At 40.9% G+C, this 8,779-nt stretch overlaps 1 pseudogene; it reads left to right on the top strand.

Annotated features, from left to right (window-relative positions):
* The first annotated feature begins 8,326 nt into the window (after positions 1–8,326).
* LOC124512719 (uncharacterized) lies at positions 8,327–8,413 on the top strand (annotated as a pseudogene).
* Positions 8,414–8,779: the final 366 nt, after the last annotated feature.

Below are 8,779 nucleotides of genomic sequence, written 5' to 3'. Positions count from 1 at the left end.
AAGTTAAGTACTTGGCCCAAAGTTATGTATTTAGATAGATGAGGGGCTAACTTTAACTGAACGCCTGACTTGGCAAACGTCCTCTGAGCAGCTTGCTGCTGTTTGAAAGAATAGGAGCCTGGAACTAGCTGATGAAGAAGGAAGCGTCATGGTTACCTTTGAGCTACTAAAGGTCGGACACATGAGCTACAGCTTTTGTCACTGGGTGCTAAGGCCCACGCTGATCTCAAGACTAACTCAAGCCACAATGACCTGCTTCAGTGTGTTTCTTAATTCAAATTGGGAATACTTTGTTTTGCTCCATAAAACAAGTCATTTAAATTATGAGCATAATTGTTCTATGTCTCTTTCATGCAAAACACATACTGTATTTTGAGGGGAAAAAAAATTGGCCTCTTCTAAGTTAAATCTATGAAATGATGTGATATTTTAATGAAAACCTCAGTAAACACACAATTATTGTGAATCCAGTGTTTATTCCAGACTCAGAGTATGGCCCATACTCATTGGAGTTTTATTAATACTTCCAGTCAAGTGCTGTGAATCAAGGAGTATTCCTGGCAAGGTCTAGGCTAAGTTACAGTTATAGGCAACGGTAGGAAACATCGTCCCAAGCAAAAGGCAAGAGCAAAAAAGTGTTGCTGATAGATTTGGCAGGCAGTGGCAGGGAACTTTTAGAAACTTTGCTGAATGGGTTCCAGGTTGCCCCAAGAGTCTTGGAAGCTAAGAAAACTGAAAGAAGACCCCTCCCCCCATTAGTCCACTATGTGACTTCTGAGGATAGATCATCACATGTTTTATGGAAGAGGTCCATACCCATGTTACTAGTTCCTATTTTTCTAGTAAATGTTACTGTTTTAAGCACCCAGCTAGCTCAGTCAGTAGAGCATGAGACTCTTAAATGTTACTGCTTAACAGATTAACCTTCCTGGTGCTGATTTAACCACTAAAAATAAATGTAATGGGATCTTAAATTATTAAGGTGAAAGAAACAGAAGATAGAAATTCTTACAATAAAATGTGACCACATATAAAAGTGAGGAGGCCATAAGCTCTATATTTTAATTACAAATTAAAAAAATCTCAACCTTGCAATTTTTTTTGAAGGCAATTGTTACTCAGTTCCTCATACTTCTTATATCCTACACTTCTTTAATCTCTGTCTTCACTTGTCCTTCACAGAAGCAATATTTAATTTACAAATATACTTTATTCTAAAATATTCTTTGTAAACTGATAGCTGGGAACTAAAAATACATACCCATAGAATATTACAGATAGCAGTTAGAATCTCAATCAACTATCAATGCAGTAAAATTTATCCTATTAATAATATATAATTATTTCTATAGGAAAATCAGTTTCTCATTCTAATTTTAAATCAAATCTCCATCTAATTAACCAACTCCTCTGGGCTTTTTGTTGTTCCAGTCAAAAGTAATAGAACAATTTAAAATGAAAAATATCTTGTGTTTGTGTGGAATGCAATAATAAGCTCAATGAGATGTTTCAAAGAGTGATGTGAAGACATTAGGCCAGGGCTTGCATGGGAGGTGCTTTGGAGAATGGCTAGCATTTGAAGGGTGAAGGGAAAATGGGAAAGCATTTCAGGCAAAATGAGCAAAAACATGAAAATGGAAATAATCATGGATAGGAAACAGGGTATGTTAATAGGGAAGCTCTGGTGAAATTAAAGACTTGTACTGAACCATAGTAGAAAACCATACTTGGGATGCTTCAGCATCTGGACTGCTTTTAATGAAGACTTTGGAATTTAAGAATGGAAGAAGGTGTTTAACAAATATTTATTGAATGAATGTCTTTTTTTGTATTATATTTTGGTCCCTATCTTTCTTTCCCTCTGGTTTATTTGAATTCATCTTCTTCTGTTCTCTTCTTCCCAGGCCTCTCGAGCCTTCCAGTTGCTTCCTCCTTTTCCCAGCCTATGTAAGACTTTCTCTATCTACCCACGCAAGGCAATGGAAGAATCTTGGCTATTCTTAATGATATCCAGTTGTTTTTTGGAAGTCTTGCTAATGAGACTGCAATACATCGCCTCTCCATTTTCTGGCCCTTACTTTCTGTCATGAGCCTCCTATTCTCCCTACTGTGGATCTGGATCTAGGAGAGAGTGCTCTTAATATCTTTGCAAACGGTTCACTCAGCAGGGATCCCCTGCCCCCTGCAGGTCCCCAGCAGCCCAGAGCTCTGTGGCTTTGCCCACATGGCAGGTTTCAGTTGAACAAAGCTCAGAGTAGAAATAAGAGGGATGAGCACCCCTGTCTTTTGATTCTGGCCATGACACTGGCAGTGGAGAATGTATAGGAGTTCTAGGAAGAAAGATCTTCCCTAGGCACCACCATTCTCCTCTCTGCTCCTATCCTTCTACCTCTTTCAGTCTTTCTGGCTCAGATGCCTCCACTTCACTTTATCACTGCCCTCAAATATTTCTTACTGCTTCCAGCTTCCCCCAGCCAATGGACTCTACTAATTTGAGGTTTCCTAAGCTATTTCACAGGGTCATCTTATACCAAGAGTTTTCAAATTACAGTACTCAGTACACAATTGATTTCTCAGTTGAAAAAGTCAATCATTTTTTTGTTCCACTGTTTTGTTTTTATTTGTTTTTTAGTTGTGGTCTTTATCACAGTAAAATATGATTTCACTTATATGTGGAATCAAAACAAACAAACAGACACTTAAATGAAGAGAACAAACTCGTAGTTGCCAGAGGGAAGGTAAGTACGGGGGTGAGTGAAATAGATAAAGGGGAGTAAGAGGTACAAACTTCCACTTGTAAAATAAGTAAGTCATGGAGATGAAAAGTAAAGCATAGGGAATATAGGAAAAATGCTGTAATAATATTGTATGGTAAAAGATGATGGCTATATTTACTGTGGTGAACATTGAGTAATGTATATAAAATAGTTGAATCACTATTTTGTACACCTGAAACCAAAATATCATTATATGTCTATTATACTTCAATAATAATAAAAAAACCTGAAAAAAATGTTGATAGGGGGATTTTTTTTTTTAACGTTTATTTATTTTTGAGACAGAGAAAGACAGAGCATGAACAGGGGAGGGGCAGAGAGAGAGGGAGACACAGAATCTGAAACAGGCTCCAGGCTCTGAGCTGTCAGCACAGAACCCGATGCGGGGCTCGAACTCATGGACCATGAGATCATGACCTGAGCCGAAGTCGGACGCTTAACCAACTGAGCCACCCAGGCGCCCCAGGGGGATTTTAAGTAAATAGAGGTCACTTATGGACATAGAACACATACTTCTATATTCTCAGATTGGGTCCCATGGCTTTTAATATGTGAATGCTATGGGGACTATGGAATAAAACATTTGAAATTGGGATGGTTGAGCTGTATCTTGAATGTGGATGTGCTATATCTATGTTCTCATCAGAATAATCTCCATGAACTCTATAGCTGGATCTGAGTTTTCATTCTTTGGAGAGTCATTTCTTTCCTTTAGGGCAGAGTTCAGTCAAAATGTAGGAACCTACATGGTTAAGCCTTCTTGCTTGTTCAATCCCAAATGTGAATTAGTTTCAGATCCTTTGAGCTGTTGGACTCTGGAGAAAACAGGCTCCAAAGAGTATGAGGGGGGGCCACAAAGGTTTTTTGATCAGCTGTTGCTCTCAACCTGGGGAGCTCTTAAAAAAAAAAACACAAATTCTTGGGCCTCACTCTTGGAAATTCTGGTTTGACAGGTCTGGGCATCTGCTTTATAAACACCCCAAGTGATTCTGATACTTAATTGAAGTGTTGTAGTCACTAACTATAGCATAGTGCTTCCCTGTGGCAGAGAATCATTATGTTGACTATTTGAAAATGGGACCTAAGCCCGAATGTGTGGACAGGCCTAGTGGGATTCTGCAATAGGGGGCTTGTTTTTAAATGGGGCTTGGTGTTCAAATGGGAGCAGTGTTTATAAGAGGGTTTCTAGCTAGCGTGGGCTAGTCATTTGGGAGATAATTTCTGCTGCCATTAGAAAAAGAGGGAGATTCCTTACCACTTCGGAGGCCTCCTTTGGGTGTGCCAAATTGAATGATATTTAGGCTCTGGGCTGTGCAGAGCAGCTGGGGAGAGGAGGAGCTAGCAGCTGGCAGCTGGCCCTGAAATTAGCATCAGTATGTAAGTATATCAGTACTTACAAGCCAGCAGCTTTGGCGCCTTTTGTGACACCTCCTCTCGGGGACATTTCTACCCAGTGACCGGGTTGTGCCTGCTGTTTGCACATCAGTCCTTTCATCAAGGCCTTCTTTCAGGCTTGTGATCACCATGTTTCTCTAGCATGGAAATAAATGTCCCCAGCATAGAAATACTTGGTGGGGGAAGGTAGTCTTGAGCAAAGTTATTTGGTAATCTCCCTGGGGATGGCCTTTTACATGGCCTTTCTCCTCTCACTTCCCCCAAAATATCCATATAGGAAAAATACAAACTCAGCCCTCCTTCTGGATCATTATAATTTGGAGAGTTTGCCCAGGCTGGGTGTAGACAGAGGAAAGAAATGATTCAGAGCAGATGTGCTAGTCTTATGTAACCTGAGCTTGAGATACCAAAGGGAGACTTTTGAATCACTTAGGTCCTGAAACTGCACTTCTGAGGATCCGTTTTCTTGACAACCACCTTCCTTCTTCTGCCTACCCCATCCCCACCCTATCCCTCAGGACAAAAGGCAATTGTAAACTCTTGCCAAGAGAGAATTCTGCAGGGAAAGTTCATCAGAGCAGGGTGTGGTTCTGCCTTCTGCCCAGGTACGGGGTGGGAAGTGTTGGTATGGCCAACAGAGTGGCCCCCAGAGATGTCATACTTCTGCCATTCTCCTGCCTTTGACTAAAGAACTAATGTCTTTCCATTTTTGCTCTTTTAAAAACACGTTCCAGGGGCGCCTGGGTGGCGCAGTCGGTTGAGCGTCCGACTTCAGCCAGGTCATGATCTCGCGGTCCGTGAGTTCGAGCCCCGCGTCGGGCACTGGGCTGATGGCTCAGAGCCTGGAGCCTGTTTCCGATTCTGTGTCTCCCTCTCTCTCTGCCCCTCCCCCGTTCATGCTCTGTCTCTCTCTGTCCCAAAAATAAATAAACGTTGAAAAAAAAATGAATAAACATTAAAAAATTATTTAAAAAAAAATAAAATAAAATAAAAAAATAAAAACACGTTCCACTGAAGGCCCAGGGGAGATATTCCAAACCCTTGGAGGGGGGCTGTGGCATGTTTGCCATTGTATCCCAGCATCCACCATGGGTCTTGGCACATAGTGGGTGATTTAAAATGTTTGTTGAATAAATGGTAATGACGTTTCCACATTCTAGTTATAGTCAGATGAATGCTGATTATTTTTCCATTTCATAGCTACCTAGATTTCCTCCTTACTTCAGGAATAACCTTCATGCCCTGCCCGCTCCCCTCAAAGACCAAGTATGAGCCTGGAGATGGAGTATAATTATTTTCATCTGGCCTTGGTGAAGGATTGCCCCCTGTCACTATGAAGACATGTGGATACAAGTCTGACTTCTCATTTTACCTATTTTTTTCTTAGCAGCTCCTCGCCCACCACTGACAAGCTGAGACTTGTAAAATGCTCCTTAAATAAGCCAAAGTGGGATGTCACCAGCACAAACAGTCTTAGCTCTAGTCCTAGCCTCCAGCCAAGCTTCTTGGACCAACGTCAGGCCCAAGTACGTATTCTTTATCTGTAGAATGAGAATAAAAATACCACTTCATTTGTGGTGAGCAGACAAATGTATTTAACAACTCGAATAGTGTCATGGCTGATTGTGGGCTCAGGATCCAACTTCCTGGGTGTGGATATGGGCTTCGTCACTTCCTAGCCTTGTAACCTTGAGCAAGTGACTTAATCTCTCAGTGCCTCAGTTGCCACCACACTAAAATCAGGTTCATGATAGTACCCGCTTTGTAGGATTGTTGTGAGAAACAAAAGGAAATTACATGTACAGTGTGAGACCAATGCCCAGCCTGTGGTGAGGCCCAGGATATGTTAGCTTTGAATTGAGAGCAGACACTCACTGGATGATAGCATTCAATGATTACTATTATTTGGCCAAATTGGCATTTTATCTATGACTTTTCCCACCCTCCTGCTCAAGCAACGGAGAACTACTACTACCATTCTGACTTGGGCATTTAGAATCTGCTTAAAGTCTACAGTGGACAAGAATAATGGAGGATTACGTGACTTTTCCCCCTTTACAAACAGAAAAGGTAGAGTGTCTTTCTTTAAGTTGAAATGGTACAGACGAGTTGTCAACAGACTGGAGGATTAATTGATGGATTTTTGATCTGAGTTAGAAGGAATATGTATGCTTTCTCTGTAAAAAGATAGTAGATAGTAAATATTAGTAAATAGTAAATAATAGGTGTGCCTGGGTGGCTCAGTTGGTTGTGTCTGACTTTGGCACAGGTCATGATATCACGGTTCGTGGGTTCAAGCCTGGCACCAGGCTTTGTGCTGACAGCTCAGAGCCTGGAGCCTGCTTCAGATTCTGTGTCTCCCTCTTTCTCTGCCCCTCCCCTGCTTGTGCTCTGTCTTTCTCAGTCTCTCAAAAATAAAAGTTAAAAAAAATTAAAAAAAAATTTGTGGCTACCATCTTCCTGTTTCACTCTTTTCCTTTTTTGTGAGAGAGAAATATGTCATGCACACAAAAGATAATATAACATGTACAAATAGTTTAAAGCAGGGGTTTGCAAACTATAGGCTGTGGACCGAATTTTGCCTATGACCTCTTTTTGTGGGGCCCTGGAGCTGACAAAGTTTTTACATTTTTAAAGGATCGTGACAAAAAAGAAAAAATAAAATATAAGAGAGATCATACGTGGCCCTAAAATATTTACTATCTTGCCCTTTACAAAAAAAGTTTGTTAACCCCTGGTTTAAAGAATAATAGGGGCGGGGCGCCTGGGTGGCTCAGTCGGTTAAGCGTCCGACTTCAGCTCAGGTCACGATCTCACGTCTGTGAGTTCGAGCCCCAAGTCGGGCTCTGGGCTGATGGCTCAGAGCCTGGAGCCTACCTCCGATTCTGTGTCTCCCTCTCTCTCTGCCCCTCCCCCGTTCATGCTCTGTCTCTCTCCATCTCAAAAATAAATAAAAAAACGTTAAAAAATTAAAAAAAAAAAAAGAATAATAGGGGCGCCTGGGTGGCTCAGTCAGATTGAGCATCCAACTTCGGCTCAGGTCATGATATCATGGTCTGTGAGTTCGAGCCCTGCATGGGGCTCTGTGCTGACAGCTCGGAGCCTGAAGCCTGCTTCGTATTCTGTGTCTCCCTCTCTCTCTGCCCCTAATCCACTCACATTCTGTCTCTGTCTCTCTCAAAAATAAATAAACGTAAAAAAAAATTTTTTTAAAAAAAGAATAATAAATTAGCCCTCCTTTCACCTCTACCTACTTTATAAAACTGTATATCACCAATATCTTTGAAGTTTGTGAGTGCCCCTCCCTGAGCACATCCAATGCCTTCTCCCAGAGCTAACTACGGTTTTGAATTTTATGTATTCATTCCTTTGCTTGAAAAATTTTTATCATATATATATGTAAATATATAAGATGTTTAGTCTTTTTCTTATCTCTGAGTAATTGAAATAATACTCTATATTTTCTTCTATCACATGCCTTATTCTCTCAATATTATCTTTTTTTCTCAGTATTAAGATTTGAGAACCATCCAGGTACCTATATGTAGCTAGTGTTTATTAATCTTCTTTTTCTTTCTTTTTTTAAAGTTTATTTATTTATTTTGAGAGAGTCAGAGAGAGAGGGAGAATTCTAAGCAACCTCTGTGCCGTCAGTGCAGAGCCCAACAAGGGCCTTGAACTCATGAAACTGTGAGATCATGACCTGAGCCAAAATCAAGAGTCAGATGCTTAACTGACTGAGCCACCCGGGTTCCCCTAGTTCATTAAAGATAGCTGTTGCATTTTTGTGTGTGCATATACCATGTTTCTTTATTTGTTCCTCCCTTGATGGACATTTGTGTTGTTTCCTGTGTCTTTTTTCTGTTTCCAATGCTTGTTATCAGCATTCTTATTCCTACTTCGTGGCGTTTATGTGCTAGAGTTTCTGTAGAAGTGGAACATTGGATCATCAGTATATGTATGTTTAACTTTATAAAATGATGCCAAATGGTTTTCTGAAGTGATTGCATTGATTTCATCCTTTCGTGGTTATCTAATGCTGTATAACAAACTACCCCAGCTTGAGTGGCTTAAAACAACAATATTATTTTGCTCATGATTTTGTAGGTCAAGAATATAGGAAGAGCAGTTTGTCTCTAATTCATATGGTGTGTATCGCTTCTCGGCCTTTTGGCTAAGATCAAGTGTAGTATCTAATTCATATGGTGTAAGCTGAGGCTGCTGATGCTGGAGCATCCACTTCTAGAATGGCTTCTTCATTCATGTATCTATGTCTTGGTGCTCTTCGGTAACTGTCTTCATATGGCATCTCGTACTGTAGGGCTTTTCCACATAGCTTGGGCTTGTCACAGAACGGTGGCCACAGGGTAGCCTGACTTCTCATATGGTAGTTCAGGGTCCCAAGAACAAATGTTCTAAGAGTCTGGAAGTGGCAGGTCTGGACCTAGAAACTTACGTGGCATCCTTTCTGCCACATTCCATTGGTCAAAGTAATCAGAGCCTGCCCAGAATCAAAGGGAGGGGACATAGACCCCCCCCCCAAATCTTTTGGTGGTAAATATAAGAGAGAGCAATAATTTCTGGCCACCATCTTAAATCTGCTACAT

The sequence above is a fragment of the Lynx rufus genome, unplaced genomic scaffold (assembly GCF_022079265.1).
Source record: "Lynx rufus isolate CCGP_SWC_20201006 ecotype Redwood Valley unplaced genomic scaffold, mLynRuf1.p SCAF_17, whole genome shotgun sequence".
Taxonomy (NCBI): domain Eukaryota; kingdom Metazoa; phylum Chordata; class Mammalia; order Carnivora; family Felidae; genus Lynx; species Lynx rufus.
This window is presented reverse-complemented; position numbering and strand designations above follow the sequence as displayed.